We start from the raw sequence: 22,764 nt of genomic DNA, 5'->3' as shown, positions 1-22,764 counted from the left end.
CTTAAGTTGTGTGTTTTTGTATTGCTTATGCAAGGGAGGTCTGAGGCAGGTGAAGAGATGGACTATGCATAGAGGTGCACACTATAATGAAACGAAACTGATTAAAGACTTCAATCTAGATTCAAAGGCTTGAAATATCCCCCACAATTAACTTAACAGTGTTCATAGCCTGTCTATCTTGTTGTTTGGTCTCCACGGCAAACTTAGTGGAGTAGCGCCCAAGGGCTTCATTCACCTTAGAATCTTCCAGAGAAGCGTCTGACATACCTCTGCTCTATTCAGCATCTACTCGTATTTGATTAAAAAATCACGTCATCTTGTTATCTACTCCCCCAGAGATCGATAAAACACTTTTTGTTTCATTGTCTTTCTCCCTGACGTATTCCCACACTTAAGTGCAGTTTTCTGCGCTCTGGCGCTTTTCTCAGGGCAGCTGAGCTATGGAAATATGTATTTATTTATTTATAAAGTTTTATATAGCGCGACAAACAACTTGTAGCTTTCAACTCGTAGTTAAGCCTGACACTCCTGCCAAAACCTAATATCACTGTTTAACTCCTCTAAACAAATTTTGTCAGATGAGTGCATTTACTATCTCGTCCTAAACCTCTTCTACGGGATTCTCAAGTGGTTTACGGGAAAGACAATGAGAGACCGAATAGGTTGCTCTGTGCACTGAAAGATGATATTTCTTGCCAGAAGGCTTAGTCAAGAACGCACCCCGCCTCAGGTTCAGAAAATATCCAAAAGATGACAAATGTGCAAGGTATACTGGTGGTGATAAAAGGGTGACTGTTATGGAATGGACCTGCCCTGCCTTTCTTTAAATCATGTTACCCCTTCTGAAAAGAATCATTCATTACCACAGAGGGCAAAAAGGGCTCCCAAAACTCCCTTTCCCACTTAATTTGCGACTTTGCCAGTGACCAGGTGACCAGTCCATTAAAAGTCCTTTTTTTTTTTTTTTTTGCTAACATGGAGTTCATGGCTGGCGGTCCATTGCATGCCATTGACGGCCTAGTCCCCAGTGAGCATTCGGCTAACTGTCCTCGGCTTAGTCTCCCTCACTGATGATGCTTTGATGAAATATCTCATTGTTACTGAAGGCTTCACCTTGTTGATGATACCCACATTGATCACAATACCTCATCGAAGATAGCCTTAGTAGTGTTTACAAGAATCTGGTCAGTGATTACCTCACCAATGGTTCCCCAATTCTTCAGCAATTGAACCACTTGCATGTATCTCTTCTACGATTGTGTCGTCAACGACTACTGTACTTCTGTCTGCTTTATTTCAGCACGCCCCCCATTAGTCATTTACTTAGTAGAGCATGAGTGTCACCCGTCAAGATACCAGTGCTGCTTCCTGCAAAGATTCTACAAAAAGAGGGTGCAGAGGAGCTAGAAGCACGATGGGGTATCAATGCATAGTGAAGAAAAAATATTATGCAGCAAAGAAGTCCGTTTTTATTTTCAGGCGTTTTTCATGACCAGGACTACCCTCACCCGCTTAGGCTTGTTAATTCATGTTCTTCTTGGCCTAAGTGCCAACATATTACTTCGCATCATCTCAAGTAAGGGGCAGTTTTGAGAGAAGATTCTAGATGCCTAAACTAGGCTGTCCATCTATGGAGCTTCAATTCAGTAAATCTGATCAGCCTCACAGAGTGAGACGCAGCGGTACATATACAACCCTGAAATCATCCCATTCATAAATATCTACTGTTAGTAATGAGATTGTGGTTCAGAACCAATACACCCCGCTGTCTCCATGTGTTTTCTTTTTTGGAACCAAAATAGTCCCCGTACACGATTGTAACAATTGGCATTCACATCAATTCCAGGCGAAATAGTTTTTATATTCTGACATAAAATAACAGTTTTATACCTTAGGGGGCCAGATGTTCTGAGCCGCTTTGCAGTTTCGGAAATTCCTTTCACTAAATTGGTTTACCAGCTCATTCGGAAACGTGGTTAGGAAGGAGTCCAAAGGGGCACCCCTCTAATTGCAAATCAGAATGAGATGTAGCAATGGTTGTGGCCGCAATTGCAAACCATTGATAAATTAATGGTTCTTTAGCGATGAAGGCAATCCATTTGTAAAGGTGAAAATGTCCCCTTTGGACAGGTTTCCCTTTTGGGATTGTATCGGGTGGCCTTAAGGGGTGTATGCAGTGGTCAAGTGGACCACTTGCTGCCCCCTCAGATTTGTTCCCGAACATGGCCTGTTTTAAAAATATATATATAAGCTGCTGAAATTGAACATTGGTGAACATTGCCTGCGAACCGCCCAGTGTGAATATATATAGGTTGCATAGCAAAAATCAGAAAGAGGTCGCAAATAGCTGATTTGCAATTTGTGATCTTTATTTGCGACCCTTTTCTGTGTAGACCTGCCTCTCTCTTTATTCATTCATATGAACAAAGTTCACAGACCACCCACCGTGTATTTTGTCCACAAACAAGGAGTTCATCAAGGCATAGCATAATTTCTCAGAAAAGGTATTTTGTTGCACAGGCTCTGTAATATAAATCTCTTTTGAGGTTTTGTTGTAGGTTAGGGAACAAAAAAAGAATAGTACACGTTCACACGGCTGCCTCTCCAGATCTTAGTACCACCTCTCATAGCAGGTTGGTGTACCATTCTTGAGCTATGTTGGAATTGACGATGAGTGCTATATCTGGGTGCTCTTTACACAACATTACTCAAGGCCACAGTGTCGGCAGTGAAACTCATTCCAGATTTGCAGACGAGGCCACCTTGTTTTGAAAAACCAAAGGCTTGATGTAGCAAGAGGGAAAAAAGTCAATGGCCGACCTCTCCACTGCACCTCACATATAGTTCAAATAATACAACACGATGCACTTCTCTCCCAATACCAGCCGTTGTGTGGTATTACTGCAGAGGAGAGAAAACCTTGATAAGACCAAAGGTGGAATGGTGCCCCTGTAAACAAATAGAACATTGATTTTTTGGGTCCATTAGAAAAATCCCTGCTTTTTTCAAATCAGATTTTCAAAGTTGTAAAATCCAAAGGTTAAAAACATCCAGCCAAAGCATTTCATTTAACGACCAGACGTGGGTTTGCACTACACAATACGGATTCAGGTATTGGACAAGGGGAATAAATATCCCCATATCGAATTAGTAATTAACACGGCAGTCCGTTACAACGCAAAGTGAAAAAACATGGCAAATTGACAGATTAAAAACAAATCGAAATAGATGCTCAACGACATACAAGCATAAGCCCTGAGGAAGTTCAAGTGAACTTGAACAAAAGACGTTGGTTGGATGTTTTTAAACTTTGTATTTCACAACTTTGAATAATGGATTTGAATAAAGCAGGAATTTTTCTAATGGACCCAAAGACTCATTGTTCTATTTGTTTACAGGTGCACCATTCCTCCTTTGGTTTTGTAAAGGCTTGATTTAGGCAGTGACTAAAAGTCCTTGAAGGTCTTCAGAAATTGCTAAGTTCGATGGTGCAATTTTTCTCAACATTATGGATACTTTTATGGAGAAAATTACACTTGTGGGTTCTCCTCTGTCATATGGTTACTACATTTCTATATATTGTGTTAAGTTAGCATGAGCTTATTAAATGTTTAAACGCCATATTTTCTTTCAGCTTCGGTTTGCACACGACACCTAATTGTTATTGTAGCTTTCAACCTAGACGAAAGATGTGATTTATTTGAGAATAATATGTTATTGCTCTGGTATCAGTCGTGCTTGGTACACTTGGTACAACTGTCTGCACACCGAGAACTGCACACTCTAAGAATAACCTAACACAAGGTTGCTGAAGGCCTGATCCTCGCACCACGTTAGACATAACACAAATAATGTTGCTGCCAACATTGGGCTCCACGCGGGTTTAAGATAGAGTTACAGGGAATGAATCAACACACTTGATGCTTCGCATGCAGAGAGCTGGTAGCTGTTGATGTGATCTACTCCTACTGAGAATTAGAGGTATGGGCCCGCCCTGCTAGAACCCAAACGAGACCTTCTTAGATATAATATAATATGCTAATTAGGGTGCGCGAAATATAGGTGATACAGAATTCTATAGATTTTTGCATCATAACATGCTATCACCTTTTGCTTATTATGGATTAGTGACTATGCTGCTAACTCTGCTCTTTATAATATGTATGTTGGTATTATACAAGATACTGCGTTTGAGAACTTTGCATTGAAAAATAAACATTTCAAACTTGCACGTGTGTTCTTTGCCTCCCAGTTTCTGTTTGTAATGATCATATAACGAAAGAGTGTTCATGTGTTCCACGATACCTGAGGTACCCTAAGTTCATGTTCTGGATTGTCTAAGTCATTGGGAAGTAATTACTACCGATGTGACACTGTAGCTAGCTTGGTAAGGGGATTTCTGAAACAAAGGTGAGTTTTGGGTCACCCTAACTCACCCAGGTTCTAGATCTCTGTGCACAGTTCTGTGGGAGAACGGAAACCCTGCTACATGGCGCCCATACGTTGTTGGCCTTATATCATGACACTCGAGTAGTATATCATTCAAACCTTAACCCCTTCATTCCCGTTTCCGGAAAACGGCAGTGTCGGAAAAACCTACCTATTTTTGAAATAGGTCTTTTTCAAGCTTGAATCTATCTAAAAACGGTTTCTTTGAATTACTACCCAGTTGTGCTACAAAGTAATCTTTGTTTTTTCACTTTCCTGTGCTGACATATGGCACAAGCCGTGGACGTCCCGCAGCATAGTCGCATTGCGGTGCGTGACCATTTGCGGGCTTATAATGTACCTATGGAAGGCTTGGCTGTTGTTCTGGTGGTGAGTGCGGAACATGCTTACCCGTACGAACTGTTTTATTCGTGGGTGACATTTCCGGCGGTGAACACCAATTCTGGTGTTTTCCACACCTACACTGCTACGGCTGTACCGGGTGCGTATGCTCCGTACAGAGCACTGGAGGTTCCTATTGACGCTTGGCAGCATGGAGTTTGGTTTGGTGGCGCCCTACCACACGCTTTAACCGCTCAGAGGTTGGGTCCTTTGTCCATTCCGGGCACTCCTTGGCCCGCTTTGGCTGGATTCACTCCTCACCCTAATCGCGCCACTTGCAACGTGGCTGATCTGCGGCAACTTCATGAAGTCGCAGTGGCAGTGATTAGAGCGCTTGTTCATTACACTAGCCGTAATGTTCAAGACGTAGCCCCTAGGGGTGCACAGCTTCGTGCAGAACAGGCTGGTTTGAAAATCAATCCTGTCATGGTGAATTCCGTGATGGGCAAAAAGCCGCAGGACAAGGATGATTTTCCGTTCTGGCTTGCAGAGTAATTCGGCCAGCTGGAAGCTGTGTTTCCTAGTACGAGTCCCGGTGATAAGCACCGTATTCTTACACTAAGTTTACCGAAAGATTTGGCACCTGAGCTTGTTGACTGTGAGACCTGGGGTAAGACTTTTGCAGCGGTCTATTCGAGGTGCTACGGCACCCCGTCTGTGACCAATCTGGGTGCGGTCCTTAAACGTGTTCAGGATGAACACGGACCGGAGTCGGCGGTCGAATTGGGTATGCGCCTGTGTGGCTCCTTTGATGTAGTTTGCGATCTGATCCTTGCAAATGTCAAGGGAGATGCAGTGAACTTTCAGGTTGCTAACGCTTTAGCGTTAATTCCCGAGGCCGAGAGACCCCGTCAGTTGGCAAGGATCATTGTGGCTGCTTATAAAACGGTTGGCCGCAATGCGAAGGGGCTTAAGGCTTTTCCTGATAAAGAGAAAAAGCAGCCCCAGGGTCAGACATCGGATACTAGTGGTCAACAAAAGTCCAAGAAACAAAATTGGCCTAAAAAGCAGAATCAGGGTAAGCAACAACAACAACAAACACAGGTTTCTGCTCCTGCGTCTCCGTTGCCTGCGCAGTCGGATCGTGTTTATGATTTGCGCGACCGCGCGATGATTAAATCGCCGGAGGGGTTTCAGGCTTCTGACCAACGCTCTCCTCGTTCCTTTCAGGACTCATCGGCTCCGTCAACCGGTGGTGGAGGGGGCGGCAGGGGCCGGGGTGGCCAGCAAGGACGTGGTCAGCCCCGCCCGCGTAACGGTGGAGATCAGCAGGAAGGCTCTACGCCCAAGAGACCACAGTTTGCCACGAAGAAAGTTGCCGCCCTGACAGCGCATCGTTATGCCCCGGATAGTGAGAACGCGGCTTCGGAATCTGACGTGGGCTCTGACCTTGCTGGACAGCGCGGCGGAGATTACCATAGTGAGAGAGGCCCTCCGTCCACTGTTGAAGGTGACAGCGACTGAAACTTATGTTGTGATTGAGACTGCTGATACGCATGTTGCTCCCCCTGAACGTCTTTTTGAAATTGTCCTGTTAATTGAAGGTGACATGCAACGAACTGTAAAAGGGGTATTTTGGGAAAATCTCTCGTCTACGTATGACATTTTGCTTTCGGAGGCTGACTGGCCCCCACCTTTTGTTCTCGCAGCTCCGCGAGGGGAGGAGGTAATCCTACCCAGTTTCGCGCACACTGTACCGAGAGTAGAAGCGCTGCATTTTGCAGAAGAGTGGGCTCTGGCGCTTGCGCCGGCTGTGTACCGCAATCAGTGTGGCTGGGATAAATTGTCACCAAGCCACGAGATTCCTTTGCGGTCTCAGCCTCAGCCTCAACCTCAATATCCCATACGGCGTGACGCCAAAGCTTCAGTCGCGGCTATCCTTGAACAATTGGAATATCAAGGTGTAATTGAAACGTGTGTGCCACCGATGAATAACCCCCTTTTTACTGTAAACAAACCGGACGGCTCATATCGTTTGGTTTTGGATTATAGGCATTTAAACTCGCATTGCCGTAACTGCGCAGTACAGAATACTCATGGCTCTGCTTTAGTGAATAGTCTTGAGCGTAAACGGTTCAAAACCACGCTCGACATTTCCAATGGTTTTTATGCACATAGATTAGACGGTCTAAGTTCCCAATGGACCAGTTTTACATGCGGCGGTGTGCAAAAAATGTTTCGGCGTCTCCCAATGGGCTATAAGAACAGTCCAGGAGTATTCTCCGCCCGCATTGTCTCTCTTCTGGAGGGCATCGACCCGGTTGCTTGTTCGTATGTGGATGACATTTATCTCACAGACGACGATCTTTGGGAGCATCTGTGTCGAGTAAATAGCATAATTTGTAACTTTGCTGACATTGGTTACAAGTTTAACTTTGCAAAGTCGCACATTGCAGAGTACACAGTGTTGTTTCTCGGTTACGAGCTTAACAACGAGGGAAAAGGGTTAGCCCCTCACTTCCTGGAGAAATGCGCACAATTGCGCTCTCCGACAACACTGAAAAAATTACAGTCTTTGCTGGGATTTTTGAATTTCGGGAGAACTTACATTCCGGAATATGCCCAGCGTATCAAGCCTTTGTATGCTTTGATACAACCATCTTTCTCCAAATCATGCTGGCTGCCTGAGCATTCAGCCATTCTGCAGTCTTTGCAGGCTGATTTGCTCGCTTCTGAATACTTACAGACTTGTGATAACCAGACCAACCTGGTGATAAGAATTATCCCTGGGGCGGTGGGTTTCACGTACCTGACCTTTAATGAAGGAGACACAGTACCTATTGCTTACAAGTCACACTTGTACACTTCGGCTGAATTGCATTTTTCCACTGTGGAGAAAGTTTTAACGGCTGTACAGATGGCAATTCTTAAGGAACGTGCCCTGTCACAAGGAAAACGCATGTTGGTTGTTACCCCGTGTCCTGCCTTGGAGGCGGTTACGAAGGCCAGTGTACCTAATTCCAAAGCTTTGCACCCTCGGTGGATTCAATGGGCTGCATCCTTGACGTCACAAGATGTCACGTTTATTTTTGACTCCACTTTACGGTCGCAGGAGTATTTACAGTATGAATTTGTTCATCCTGCTCCTTTAGCAATGCGGCCGTTGGAGGATTTCCATTGCATCATTTACACTGATGGTTCGGCGCAGGTTGCGCATGGCTCTAAACATGCCTACGTTTCCGCATGCGCCATTGTGGTCGGTGCCATGGTGAACGATGAGTTCAAGTCCAGTGTCGTGCACACGCAGACGCTCGGGGACTGCACCGCACAATTAGCTGAGCTTCGTGCTCTGATGCTTGCACTGGAGTACGCAGATCCAAGTGTGACGACTTTGATCGTAAGTGACTCTTACTACTGTGTCCAGTCTTACAATGAAAACTTGTTCTTTTGGATTCAGAATGAGTTTCGTGATTCCAAAGGTAGCACAATAAAACATAAAATGATCTGGGTCCGAGTGGCGGAACTTAAAGAGAAGTTGCCACTCGTGTTTGTGATTCATACTCTCGGTCATCAGCGCGTGGGGGTCCACGCTGTTGGCAATTCGCTTGCTGATGAAGCAGCGAAGACAGCGGTATCAAAATACTTAGTTGCAGCAGTCACGAGGTCCAAAAGCAAAATAGATGATGACATCTTGGCAGCAGTTGCTGCAACAGAGAAGGGAAGTAAATATCCTGCGGGGTTCCCTTCTAAATACACATACCACTTAATTCCCGTTAAGGTTCCTTATGTGAAAATCCCTGATGTTGGCGAACGTCTAGTTCCCAACTCGGATCGCAGGGCTACTTTGATTACAGTGGCTCATGAAGGTGTGGCGTCTGCGCATGCGGGCGTCTCAGCCACTGTAACTCAGCTACAACAAAGGTTCTGGTGGCGGGGACTGTACAAACAGACGCGCGATTATGTCCTTCAGTGTGACATTTGCCAGCAGATTAAGCCTTCAACTGCTGCGCGTCCGCCTCAGACACAGTTGTACATCTCGAATAAACCGCTTGAATGCGTTTATTTAGATCACTGCGGTCCATTTTCTTCTGATACTGCATACAAGTACATCTTAGTAGCAGTTGATTCATGCACACGCTTTGTGTGGGTATGGTCACATCGGAGCGCTGATTCACGAACTGTCATTAAGGATTTGCGAGTCTTTGTGGGAATTTTTGCCTGTGGTACCTTCCAATCGGATCAGGGTCGGGCTTTCGCCTCTAAGGCGTATAAGGATGCTATGGTTTCATTGGGGGTCCAAGTCAAGTTTTCGAGTCCCTACAGGCCCGAGGGCAATAGTGTAGTTGAACGAATGAACCGCGACTTAAAGCAATCTTTGACAGCTCGAGTTATAGGCACTGGCAGAAACTGGTTAGCCCACCTCATAGGCGTGCAGCGTGCGCTTAATAATCTCCCTATGAGGTCTCTGGGTGGGCGGACCCCGTACGAAATGCTCTTTGGTATGAAGATGTATGTCCCTGACCTCGATGGGCTAGACTGCAAGGCCCAGGCCACGGCCTTTGACGTAGATGAACATTGCAATGTTTTACAGAATCTACAAAAGACCAGAGACAGTCTTGCAAAGGAACATTTGCCCTCCACATCGGATGATGCGCTGCAGATCCCGGTAGTTGGCTGGCTACCCCAAGTTGGAGAACTGGTTCGAGAGAAGATCGATAACAAGAAAGAGTTTGGTCCCTCATATCGTGCACCGGTTCGAGTTCTTGGAGTGAAGGGCACAAGAACAGTCATTTTACCACCACTTCCAGGTCGTAAGGAAAACAGATTTATTTCTATTGACAATGTCAAGGCACAAAGGGTGGCCGATTCTTCATAGCATGACACCAGCTGTATCCTGTCCTTCCATGGTGAGGCACTCTGTGCTGGCTATTACATCTGGTGCAGAACAGGAGGTGTCCCTCGAGATGCCTGCCATATCCAGTCCTTTATTAAATACTGTTCCAGTTACTAACATTGATGAGCTGACCTACACCTATCCTGCAGATTTATCAATGCCTGATTTACAGACTCGTTTGGCCGACCAGTCCAGATTCTCTTTTGACTCTGTTTCGGAACCTTCAAAGAAACCCTCAACTATTGCAAGATATGCCGCGTTGTTTAAAAAACATTTTTTAATTCCCCCTTGGACATACATTTGGTTGATCCTATTTTGATTTTATCTTTTTATGTCAATTGGTTTTGTGTTTTATTTTTTCCGCCTGATCGATGGTCACTACGTTAAAGAAAGAACAGGAATTCGGTACCTTAATGGAACATTGGCCCCTCTTTCCTCTTCACATTCAGCGCACAGACTGAAACGAAACTTAAATACAGTTAACATTACTGCTTGGCCTGTCCTTGATGGGATTGTGTGGGATGCGGTTAGGTTTCAGATACATGGGCCCACTGAAGTGATTAATGTTCCAAATGTGCTTAGAGTAAACATGGGAGATGTGATTAAACAAAATATACGTTCTGATGATTGGGATATTCAGGCCGTAGAAGCATTATTCTCTGATTTGAAATACTATGCAGCCTTCGATGCTGAGGATCTGTATTTAGATTCTATTAATTATGGTGATTTGTTTTGTTTTCAACATTATGGTAATCATTTTTTGCATAAGACAAATTCAAGAAGGGTTGCTGTAAATTATACACAATGGGAACATTGCCCTGCTCCATTAGGTGGCAGCTCCAATACGTTTCTGAAAAAATACACTTATTTCACAGACTTTAATCAATCGAATCCTGGGTCATTTTATTTTAAAATGACACAAAAGTCCATGTCCAAAGTTAGACTTACCGATACAAAATTGCTGTATTCGAAGTCCTTTCTAGACAGGTTGGCTGTAGATGGCTACGAGTTTTGGAAAGGAACAATTGACCTTAAATCGGTTTGGGGTACCAAAGATTGGCAGGTACAAGGCAATGAGGCTTTGCACCGTGCATGTCTCATCCCGAATCACATGTTGTTTTTAAATTCATCCATTTTCCAAACAACATGCTTTGGATTGGCTACTTCTAAAAAATTAAATACACCGACCATCCCAGATTTAGAGGAATATTCAGGTTGGGGTAATTTTACTGAATTGTCCATTCATGAGTTGCAAGCTCTATTGCACAATTCTTCCTTTAACGTTTCCAGTTTGGATTCCAAGGGTTGGCTGATGTGGCATAGGAGTGCTGATTCTTGCCAACGTCGTTTTCTGGGTTTGGCTGAAGGGTTCACAGAGGTCAGACCTGATCCCCGTTTTGAAGAAGATTATACTGTCACAACTTATTCTGTGGGGAAGCTGTGTCAGAATTGGTTGCAACATTCCACATTAGCTGCGGTTAAACTACATCTGTCTCAATTAAATGATAATGTGGATTTGAACGATTTTATAAAAGGCCCAGCTAAAGGTAGATCTAAACGGTGGCTTTATGCGATTTACAATGAAATTTGGAAAGTTTCTCAAATTGAGGCTGCTAAGCGCCTGAGAGCTATTGATCAAGCAAATTTAGAAAAAGTGCTTGCAGTTGTCGATAACAGTATTAACACGCTTTCTTCCCGAATTTACACGTTGAACAATATTGTGTCGTCTGTTGTTGACATTGTACATGATGAAGTGTCCGTGTTATATCATGGTCAAAATCAATTGCGTTCTGTAATGCAGTTTGCTTGGACACTACAGACTCTGAAGTCTGGTCGAGTGCCTTGGAGTTATATGAACGTCTCATCACTATTTGCCCCATTTAATTTGACTGAAAAACAGCGCATGCTTTCAATGAGAGATGCATCATTTTCTATGTTACACATTGAAAAATTAGAATCCTTGCCCTTTTCTGTGGCTGAGGTGACTGCTGCTACATGGCTTATCCATGGTATTATTACCTTACCTTTTGCTCTGTATAAATTTACAAATTGTATGAAATATATAGCTATAGGGCGATATGAACCATTAGGCAGTGCTTTCCTCCATGAGACATGGTCTTTACCATACACTTACAGATGCCTAAAGGAGGGGAATGAAGTGAATCTGAATGGTGAAGAATGTACACAGTCGCCTGACCGCTCACTAATATGCAGACACATCCAGTTGCATGGTTCTTGTAATCAGGACAAGCCTAATTTGGCCTGTGTTTTGAAGGGGACACCGGTTCCTGCAATAGTTCCCACATTCACTTTATTATCCAACGGTAGTTATTTACTTTTAAATAACGAAATGTGTTGTGGGTTAATGGTCGGTATCGCATATGTGGTTACTGTATCAGAACGGGTGGTTTGTTGCAAGAATGTGTTATATCCACCCACGCATGGGAATTCAGATGTTTCAATTTGGCCACGAATACCAACCTTGAGAACGTAGTTCAATGGTTTGAGCCGTATAAGAGCCCTATTGTCTCAGAAGCAAGTGGCCCTGAGCTCTGCCCGCGAAACTTATGTCCTTCACATAGCTAACACACGCACAGAGGTGCAGGCACTTTTAAATACTGATTTGCCGTTTCATTTCTCCGAGCTGGTTCATCAAATCTTCAATGCCTCCTCCACAACCGGCCTAGCACATTATTTTAAATTGGTTAGCAGTGGTCTTGTGACTACATTTGAAAAAGTATTTGGTATTATCCCTGCGTTCTTTCATTCCATATTCGCAAGCCTGTTTGGCGGATTTCCTGTTTTGCTGGCTTTGGCTGCAGGCGTTCTGGTGATATTTTGCTTTCTAAAACATGGATGCCCATCCTGCGCAAGGAAACGCTCAGCTCCTACTGATGCAGTTTCGCAACCGGATGCTTGATTACTATGGCTCCTTGCCACTTGCGACTTTAAGCACGGCTTTTGGATTATCGTTCCGATTTTCCTATTTCACATGTGTCCAGCCTGTGTTTCATTGCCTGAGCTGTGATTTCGACTGGGCCATTGATTTGTGTCTCTGCTTACCGACTTCTCCTGACGTCAATTTTGATCAGCTGATGAGCCCCGTAGTTGCTCACGAGTTGGTTTGTTCTGGCGAAAGGGTTATGGCTTTGGCAGCGATGCATGGACTAATGGGTCAGTGGGACATATTCGCAGCGGCGCATGACTTTCTGGCACATAGCGTTCTCGAGAACCCACTGAGTTGTCCTCTGATGTTGCTAGAGGAATCGGTGTTGGAGGAGCACGTATGTTCTTTCCCATTGCTTAATTGGATGGCTGAACTGTTTTCGGATGATGACAGTGATTTCATGTTGGAAGCTGTAGCTACCTATTTTGCATATTCATTCAACCCATGAGTGACTTTGAAGACTTTCATTATTATGGCACGTGACTTTTTAGTAATTCTGAATGGTGCCTTTTTTAATACGAACATTCGACTTTCATATGTTCTAGGCCTATGAACTGGGAGTAGGCCTTAAGTTCGACTTTTTATATTTTTGTGTGGCCACTATAGGCATTCATACATATTTTGTTATTAAAATCTTATATACATTTACATACATTTAGCTTTGCTCAATATCATTGAACTCCGCTTTCATGTTTTGCCTCTCATAGGGTATTGGCTTATATTTTCTCTTTTTTTAACCGTCCTCGGATCATTGGGGGGTGTCATATGGTTACTAAGTTTCTATATATTGTGTTAAGTTAGCATGAGCTTATTAAATGTTTAAACGCCATATTTTCTTTCAGCTTCGGTTTGCACACGACACCTAATTGTTATTGTAGCTTTCAACCTAGACGAAAGATGTGATTTATTTGAGAATAATATGTTATTGCTCTGGTATCAGTCGTGCTTGGTACACTTGGTACAACTGTCTGCACACCGAGAACTGCACACTCTAAGAATAACCTAACACAAGGTTGCTGAAGGCCTGATCCTCGCACCACGTTAGACATAACACAAATAATGTTGCTGCCAACATTGGGCTCCACGCGGGTTTAAGATAGAGTTACAGGGAATGAATCAACACACTTGATGCTTCGCATGCAGAGAGCTGGTAGCTGTTGATGTGATCTACTCCTACTGAGAATTAGAGGTATGGGCCCGCCCTTCTAGAACCCAAACGAGACCTTCTTAGATATAATATAATATGCTAATTAGGCTGCGCGAAATATAGGTGATACAGAATTCTATAGATTTTTGCATCATAACATGCTATCACCTTTTGCTTATTATGGATTAGTGACTATGCTGCTAACTCTGCTCTTTATAATATGTATGCTGGTATTATACAAGATACTGCGTTTGAGAACTTTGCATTGAAAAATAAACATTTCAAACTTGCACGTGTGTTCTTTGCCTCCCAGTTTCGGTTTGTAATGATCATATAACGAAAGAGTGTTCATGTGTTCCACGATACCTGAGGTACCCTAAGTTCATGTTCTGGATTGTCTAAGTCATTGGGAAGTAATTACTACCGATGAGACACTGTAGCTAGCTTGGTAAGGGGATTTCTGAAACAAAGGTGAGTTTTGGGTCACCGTAACTCACCCAGGTTCTAGATCTCTGTGCACAGTTCTGTGGGAGAACGGAAACCCTGCTACACCTCTTGACTTATAACTTCTTCCAGAAAATGGAGGATTTTTTATCGCTACCAAACTCGTGTCTGGGGCTTGGTTTGTACATGCACCTGCAGATTAAAATGTATGGTTCCTACCACACGTCCACAGTGAGCATCCTCACCTGAGTTAGCATCTAAAGCTCACATAAACCTAAAACAATTGCATATCTAAATGTGAGCACAAAACTGCAAAATGGAGGTCCAAGTCCCAGTTCCGTGTAACCTCCTCTTTTTATAAGTAACACCTGGTAGATTTCGTGAGAAACCAGAGTAGTGTGGATAGTTTTCAATTCTGCAGAGAAAAGGAAAACAGGCAGGTTATTTTCCACACCTTATTTTAGGCTGCACTCATAGGAATATTAGGGGGTATTGAAATCAGCAGAGAAGTTCTTACAGGATATAAATATGGAGCCATACCCTGAAACGTCCTGAATCACTGTTCACACATACAGGCACACACACACACGCACACACACACACACGCACACACACTTATTATAGAATACTGTTTATTAGGTGCCTAATCTAATGTATATTAGGTGTATTCTTGTTCTCATCCTGATAATGGATAACTCATTAATTATGAATGTTAATAAAATGAATAGAATATAAACAGTAAGTTTGGTGTATGTGCTGCTGTAGACCACTTGCTGGGTACCCAGTTGGGAGGGGGGGGGGGGGGGGGTTGCCAATTGTTTTTCTTTGAAGTACAGTTTCTGATTCCAAGATACAGCTTCTGAAACCCACAATGCGCTAGAACAAAGACTCCACCTTTCATTGGCTTTTTTTTAATATGACACTTTACAATGTACGTGTTAGAACGCGTGTCATTACAACAGATTTTTTACATCGCAAAATCCATTACAACGCATGTTGTTACAATGCATAATCAATTACAACGCGATTACTATTTTAACTCCGCTGGGGCGTTACTTTGGGGAATGCGTTGCAATGGATTATGCGATGTAATGACATGCGTTGTAATGGATTTCACGTTGTAAAACATTTGTTGTAATGACACTCGTAACAAGTGCGTTGTAAACTATGTTTCCTGTTTTTTTGCCTTTCGGGTTTGGACATACCTTCAAGAGTTCTGGGATTGTAACGCAACAGAAGACGAGATCTTGGAGAATTTTGATATTGAGACATCAGGAAAACAACGTTCACATGCATGATCTTCATGTGACCAGTGTCCACTTCACCAGAACGTTTTATGACCCTCAACTACTTTGGAGACGAATCCGATCAATATTCCAAGGCAAAGTCGTATAAGAATGAGTTGTGAGTTGTAAGGGTGAGGAGAGCACAGCTTGACATTGTGCGTCAACTGTAATAGCAAGCTCCTGTAGTTAGACCATCATCAAGAATGTAACCCCTTTCCCACAAGGCACTAGGACAAGTTTGGCTTGCAGATCTTTTCTTTGTAAGAAGACAAACGTGTACAAAAGATAGAAGTTGGGCACACTGTGGAATATAGTGCTGATTCTCTCCCGAGCCACTGTCTGGACAGGGATTTAAAGATGTCAAATAAACTTACTTAGATGGCAAAATGGATGGGGCCTCCGGTAGTTGGCAAATTCATAGTAAGCAAAGTCCAGAATACATATCCTCTATTTGACTTTGGTTAACAATTTTCTCCAGGGCTCTTGACGAAATCCACATCTAGGACAGAGACTACAACTAGGGTCTTTCACAAATCACAGTCAGAGGATCCTTCCTTCTGGGTTTCGATCTCAAATGGAGCCTCAGCTCCAGGAAAAGTATGGCCTTAAAAGAGCCATTCTTTTAGTCCAAGACCTCCTTCAAAGAGCAGTAAGTGCCACCGAATGTTGCTAATGAACCTTAGCACTGAAAGGGGCATTGGCACTGGAAACCTCTTGCACTCATGAGGTCGACACTCAAGGTTGAGAGACAGATCATCCGCCCCGGAAGTGTATGCTTCCTGCTTCAGAAAAAGGTTAAATTCAAGCCATCATCAAAGCCTGCCTCATCCTTGACTCCAGAAAAACCACCCTGAGAGGAAGGGGTTGATGTGCAGCCTAATCTAATGCACAAGAGAACTTATTTCAATCCAGTGTCTGACACATACTGGTCCTTAGTTCTTATCCCATTCTGAAAAAAATCCTAGAAAGCCCTTACCACCACCAGCACATTCCCATTCATGGTAACCATCCCCAGCAATGTATACTTACAGATGCAACCAAAACCTCACTGCATATCAGCCAGACCTATATGAATACCCAATAACAATGAACGGCTGAGGCTGCAAGACTATAATGTTGGATCCATCAGGAGGCCCATCTATAGAGCGATATTGGGTGACGTCATCCCCACCTAATGACACAACCAGTGTAGTGAAGGAGGAGGACTTCCTCATTGAGACTTTGTCAAAGGAGGAGAGATCAGTGCAGTTTTTACCAATGTAAAAGAGTTTGCTCCAATGCTCCCTGGAAAACTAGTTAAAGCATGGGTCATCACACCTAGGGTGGGACAGAAGTATAAAACTGCACTGCAAGACCCGATGTATATTAGCGGTCATGTCCCACCGGATTCAATGATGATGCATACAGTATTTGTTGGGCTGCTATCAAGGTACAATAAGTCTCAAATGGGAAAGCACCTTCCTGACATGTCTAAAATGTGGGAAAAGGAGATGGACTAGGAAGAACAAAATAATTTCCATTGCCAATATTAGGTGCTTACTAGATGCTGCTGATACAGCATGAAGGGAAACCAATACCAGAATGCTGTGCTGCCATCATGTCTTGTCGTGAGTCTGGGGTTTCCAACCAGAGGTGCAACACCACCTCGTCAGCTTGCCTTTTGATAGGGAACAACTTTTTGGGCCAGAAGTTGACTCCATGTTTTAAAAAAAATAAAGATGCAGCTGTGGCAAAGACCATGGGAGCACTTCAAAACCAGTCTCAAAGTCGAGGTTTTGTAGAGCACATACCATCAGTGCTCATCTATGAAGGAGCCCCTTTCATGATAGGAAACTCCCTGCCTGAAGAAGATGGCCATCCCTAGTGAATAAGATAAGTAAGAGGCTAGAAGTCTATATCAATCCCATTTGGCGGCGAACGTGTTCACCTCTCTGGGTATAAGGTGGGTCTTTTAAAAAATGTGACATGCACCTGATGCCTGTCCAGGTATGAGAGCACCTGTTGCATCTTGCAAGGATTATTGAGCCCCCTAACATCCAAGGTCCTGCATGTCAGCGTGGTAGGACCCCCTATTGTATTTATCTATTTATTTTATTTATTGTACATGAGTCAAAAAGGCTGTTGAATGGCTTTGGTTCAACTTAGCCCGAGTATGAGTAAAAGTCATGCTTGCCTATCGGTCAGGGCGCTTATTATCAGCACATGTTGCTCCTTCCTTGTGTTATATCTTCCCTCAAATCCCCCTCCACCCCCAGCCCCACAGTCTCACCAGACCAATACCCCCAAGATAAAAACACTCATGTGAAACAAGAATGTAAACTGTAGTGCATTTTCTGAATGCTCGCAATATCCATACAGAAGGAGCTAGGATATGACCCCCGACAGATGTCAGGGGCGTCAGAGAGATCAGTAGTGTCACTTGCATATACCTACAGTCCACAGCTTGGGCATCCAAGCGAGGGCCTCAGCCCAGTCAGTCAGAAGCCAGACCCATTAAGGATATGTGCCTGAGATGCTCAGACCAGAGCCCCCCTCTCACAGCTCGCCCCAGCAGATATAGTCTCCAGTCTAAGTGCCGATCTCCACCCTCAGGCACAAGAAGCGCTTATAGTCAGGGTTGTCTGCCATCGGAGCCCCACAGGCTACACCAATGTCTCAATGACCTGGCTCCAGCGTGCACGCCTTAGTTCTTATCTTCCAACAGAGATGAGGTACCAGGTCTGCTAAGCGACCAGGATTTCCTCCTTCCAACCAGCAGCAGTTTATGCATATAGCCATAGCTTGCTGTGAGTTTTGTATTATTTTGAGTTTCCCATGATAGGTTATTCGCAGTCTCGCAGGATACAACATTGCATATGGTATGTAAGCTTGCTGTAATTTCTGTTTGATGTTGATAAAATGTACGTTGCGCATCCTGGACTGTGATGGTAAAGTCCGGGAAGAGAGACACAGTATTTCTCTCAAAGGGTGATGTCCGGACATCACCCTTCTCTGGCCATGGTTAGGGCATTGTCCTAGCATATTTTCTACATACTCCTCCAACCTGCCAGTGTTTGCTCATTTAGGCACTCAAAGAAATGTTATTTCGCCGCAATGTCTTTTCGCAGGCACAACATTTTCTGTGTCTGGGGTGAGCAGTTCTGCCTCTTGAAGTCTAGTGTCTATTTGGGATCCTAGCTCGTCTATTTTGAATGTCAGGCTGCTCTGCATCGCTCAGAGGAGGGCTCTACATCAATGTCCTCTTCCCGCTCCCAGTCTGGCGTCGAGGCTCACCCCGCAGCCGAACAAGACTCAGCACCATGTGTTCGCGATCCCTTGCAAGCATAAAAGTGTAGTATGATCTGGTTGTCGACTGGTTTCCTCATTGCAGAAGGGTTCCTTGGTGCAATATTTTAAGATTGAGAGGGCTCTGAGCAGAATAACACAGCAGTTCGAATGCCGCTAATACAGAGATTCAGAGTTGGGCCTGCAGACCATAAGAGAAGCTAAACAACAATTTCTAACAAGAGGTTATCCTCAACAAGTTATTGATCAAGCAGAAAAAAGAGCATTTGCCTTAAACCGAGATGATCTTCTGCAGAAAAGAACAGCACCTCCATCTCAGTCCAGAGAAGTGTTTGTCTCAACTTTTTCCACTCACTCGATGTTTGTAAAAAAAAGTATCCTACAAAGATGGGATTTACTTCAATCAGAGCAGGATTTCAAGGGCATGTTTTCAGCACCCCCTTTATTTGCATATAAAAGATCTCGAAACTTAAAAGAAATTATAAACAAAAGCTCTGAAATTCAAAAAGCTTCGTTTAGAGGGATGACCAAATGTATGAATTGCTCATATTGCAACAATGTCATTGGTGGCAATAGTGTATGCCATCCCGCACCGGGAAAAAGATTGCTTTGAATTTAAATGTGAATTGCAACAGTCATCATGTAATATATGTCATTAAATGTCCATGCGATCTGTTATATGTTGGGAAGACTGAGAGGATCCTTCGCATTAGAATTACTGAGCACAAAAGTAGAATTCGTACTAAGACTATAAGTTCACCCTTAGCACAACATTGGCAACGCGAAAATCATTCTATCGCGCAGCTCAGATTTTGGGTGTTGGAAAAAGTGGAAGAACAATCTGATGGGTACATGTATTTGCTTCTCATATCTTGTGAATCATTATAACATCTGTGATTCTCAATTGTGTTTATATTTCTCTCCTCTTTAAGCTAGTTGGCTTGTGTATTAGAATATGTTATTCTTTCTTTTTTTATATGCTGTTTTCTTTGGTCTGTGCGCCAGAACATCTCTAATTCATGTCAACATCTTTTCTTGCTTACATTTTTCTACCTCTTTGGGTTACTCACTGCATGCACTGATTTCCTTATTCACTATTTTTCTTTACTTAGTTTTTTGGATTCAGCGGAATATTACATGACTTCAATCAGTACGTCGATATGTCACCAAATCGGGGTAATCGTCCTGAGGCACTCTCACTCATTTAAACATGGTGGACGATTTGGTATTAGTATTTCGGTTGCACATTCATGCAATACCGACCAGTCCTCTTTGGGGCCCAACGGGGAGGGGGGGAGGCAAACCGCACCGACCAGAGACTCAACTGATAGGTGTGATAAAGGCCGATTTATTGGAAGCAGGTGCACCTTACACAATGAAAACCCTTGGCCTGTGCCGTACAAAACTAGACCTCACTAAATATGTAATCTCCTGACAAACCCCCCACCCCTCCCCTAAACTGGTTCCCCCAATCCACAAACAGTAAACAATTAGCAAAAGCGTCAATTTGCCTCTGCACCTGGCTAAATACTTTATTGTGCTTGACCTACCCCCCCCCGCTAATCCAAAACAGACCTCGTACATTTTCCCTATATATTAGGAAAAACCACCCCCAAAGGCAGAAAATTGCACCTGCTCAAGCGACACGACCAAACCCCACAACCATCAAACAAACCCCGATGCACCGGCCCCCAAGAAAACTCTTTCCAAAAAACACTACCGCACCACAAAAAACCCTATTACACCCTGAAAAAAGACAAATGCCCCACCACCTGCCCCCCCCCCCCCCCCCCCCCCCCAGGACTCAACTTGAAAATCCCCCCCCTTTCAGCTGAAAGAAACCCAGGGTAGGAGGGAGGGAAAATAATTATGTCCGCCACACCCCCGCCCCGCTGCTGTGTCACAAGCCACCGAAATGGTGGCCTATGACACAAAATGGCCGGTTTTAATTAAACCCAGCCCAAAACTAGCCCACCCCAGCCCAAGGCTACTAACCAGCCCAAAACCAGCCCACGTACGGTGCTGGACTCTACACCCCCTTCCCCCGGCCCCAAAACCCCCCAGGGGTGGCAGGCCTCCCGCTGGTCGACCGCCCCCCCCCACCCCCCCCCCCAAAGCCTTATTCTATGCATTCCAGCTTGTAGGTTTAACACGCTGGATTCGAACGAGGCGCGGTCACCGTAGCCGGCGTTCTTTCGGAGCAGGCACAGTTTAGGAACTACTCTCGCTATCAGCGGTAAGCCCCTTCTACCTATTACTACATATCTCTTTGGCAGCATTAGTAGTACTCGAGAGAGTGTTTAATGTGAGTGCTCTGACTTGCAGGTACTCGTGCACATGAGGTGGCGTGTTCTACTCTGGAGGCATTTTCATTGGCACAGTGTCAGCGTGCATACAAGGTACAGAGGGGTCCCTTTAGTTTCTTTTCATACTTGCTCTCTTAAAAGACACCTGTTTTGAAGCAACCGTGCACTAATCGATTGATGGTTGCCTCTACAGTTTGCCGTTTGAAGGCTGGTTTTTTGATTTAGGCAGTCTTTGGAGACTGGTTTGGATCACAGCAGGCTGTGTTTACAGTTCTGCGTTCAGGTATTTTAAACATGTCAGCTGTTGGATGTGGTTCCCTCTTTACCTTTTAGTTTCTTTGCACTCAGCACTTGTGGAGCTTTTTAGCCTGGGCATGGCTCTATCCTTTAAGTTTTTTGCACATTGCACTCGTGGAGTTTGAATCTTGTTCACGCTTGCTCCTTCCAATCTTTTTACGATCTCTTATTGACACGTAGTTGGAACACTAGTGCTCTTGAGTGATTTGTTTTGAGCCCATGTCAGCTAAAACATCTTTGACTGTAATCCTTGTTCAGTGTCATTTTTGTAATTTTTTTGTAATTTATGCACTTGTTACAGGCTCCCCTGATGAAGGGCTACTGTTTACAACCCGAAATGCATTGGGAACTATGAAGCTTGTATCTGCATGCTGAAACTCAAGCTGCAATATCTTTTACTTTGGATTTGATCTGCCAGAACATTGGAATAAACTACGCAGATCTAGAAATATTAAAGCCTATGATGATTTTTTCGAATTTCTGGATGCTGTTGATGCAGATTGTATTTATTACAATTGCTCAAATTGTGTTATAATACATGTCTATTTTTTGATTCTTTGAAAAGAATGGTCGTACACTGATATGTGACACACCTCGAGGTGCACTGGGTGAACCTAGACATCCATCTAGGTATTTTCTTTTCATTTTGAATCAGGTGGCTTGCAGAACCCCTTACCTGGTGCACACGTGATATTGTTTATGAACATTAAACTCTATACTAGTAATTTTGAAGCTAGACACTTGAATCAGTTTCTAGAGTGCACATCAGCTGCGTTTACTTGCTAATACACCTGAAGGCATCCAGGCTCACTTGAAATGTCCTGCCACTACAGGTATCTGCTGAGTCCTGAAGAGTCCTAACCTCTCTGGGGCATTAGTTGGCCGGGTCTACAAAGATGACCAGATCCCACCTCACCCCCTCGCAATGCAGACACAGCCAGGCAGCACAAGGGGGGCACAAGCAGATCCTTCTCAGGACCGTCCATGGCCTAATGCAGCTGTGATTGCACGATTCTGCACCCCACCTCCACAGAAGTTGGATCCTTCTCTACAGGACCTCCACGACAGGCATCTAGGCTGTATAGACCGTACAGGCCCTGTATCCTCCAGGGGGAGCGGAGCCAGCTCAACAAGCTCAGGACCCTTGGTCCCAGAGCAGGTGGTGGCCCTGGACAGTGGCAGCGGAGCCCAAGTTGTCAAAAGGTGACCGTCACATCCATCAGGGAGCCCAGAGCATCCGTGCCGCACAGCAGAGCCTGTCTGCCCCACACACGAGGCCCCAGCACATCAAACAGTCTGGCAGCCCCTAGCCTGGGCCATGCAATAACAATCGGAGGTGGCACCACCAGCTGCAGCCCAATCCCAGAGCCACCCGCCGGCCCTCACAA

General features: G+C 44.2%; 1 protein-coding gene across 2 annotated transcripts in view; it reads left to right on the top strand.

Moving 5' to 3' along the window:
* Window positions 1-22,764, top strand: part of VAC14 (VAC14 component of PIKFYVE complex) — a 1,981,056-nt gene that overhangs the window by 1,095,597 nt on the left and 862,695 nt on the right. The gene's annotated exons all lie outside the window — the stretch shown is intronic.

The sequence above is a fragment of the Lissotriton vulgaris genome, chromosome 12, assembly GCF_964263255.1.
Source record: "Lissotriton vulgaris chromosome 12, aLisVul1.2, whole genome shotgun sequence".
Taxonomy (NCBI): Eukaryota; Metazoa; Chordata; class Amphibia; order Caudata; family Salamandridae; genus Lissotriton; species Lissotriton vulgaris.
The sequence above is the reverse complement of the archived record's forward strand: the minus strand, read 5'-3'. Positions and strand labels throughout refer to the sequence as shown.